Consider the following 217-nt stretch of genomic DNA (forward strand, 5'->3'; position numbering starts at 1 on the left):
CATCCTAGCTTCAGGGACCATTACGATAAAGGTGACTGCGAGCGCCAATTTCAAAACAAGACGAGGCCCTTGTGGCGAAGGCAATGGCCATGGAAATATTGGAGGACGAAAAGTCATAATCCTATCTGAAGGTGTTTTATATTTCATTTTGATGGTTATTGTAAAATAATTGAATGTAACTGGTTGCGTTAACAAGAACAACTAAAGGAATAAGATT

This window comes from Penaeus monodon, chromosome 30 (genome assembly GCF_015228065.2).
Source record: "Penaeus monodon isolate SGIC_2016 chromosome 30, NSTDA_Pmon_1, whole genome shotgun sequence".
NCBI lineage: Eukaryota > Metazoa > Arthropoda > Malacostraca > Decapoda > Penaeidae > Penaeus > Penaeus monodon.